Raw genomic sequence first — 437 nt, 5'->3', positions numbered from 1 at the left:
CTGAATAGATCCAGCTTCTCTAGTCTCTCCTCGTAGGGCTTGGTCTGTAGGCCCTTAACCATACAAGTGGCCCTTCTCTGGACCCTCTCCAGGTTATCCGCATCCCTCTTGAAGTGCGGCACCCAGAATTGCACGCAGTACTCCAACTGCGGTCTGACCAGCGCCCGATAGAGGGGAAGTATCACCTCCTTGGACCTATTCATCATGCATCTGCTGATGCACGATAAAGTGCCATTGGCTTTTTTGATGGCTTTGTCACACTGCCGACTCATGTTCATCTTGGAGTCCACTAGGACTCCAAGATCCCTTTCCACTTCCGTGCCACCCAGCAGGTCATTCCCTAGGCTGTAGGTGTGCTGGACATTTTTCCTCCCTAGGTGCAGCACTTTGCATTTCTCCTTGTTGAACCGCATTCTGTTGTTTTCTGCCCACTTGTC

Source organism: Alligator sinensis, unplaced genomic scaffold (genome assembly GCF_000455745.1).
Source record: "Alligator sinensis unplaced genomic scaffold, ASM45574v1 scaffold544_1, whole genome shotgun sequence".
In the NCBI taxonomy this organism is placed as follows: Eukaryota; Metazoa; Chordata; order Crocodylia; family Alligatoridae; genus Alligator; species Alligator sinensis.
Note: the sequence above shows the minus strand (reverse complement) of the source record.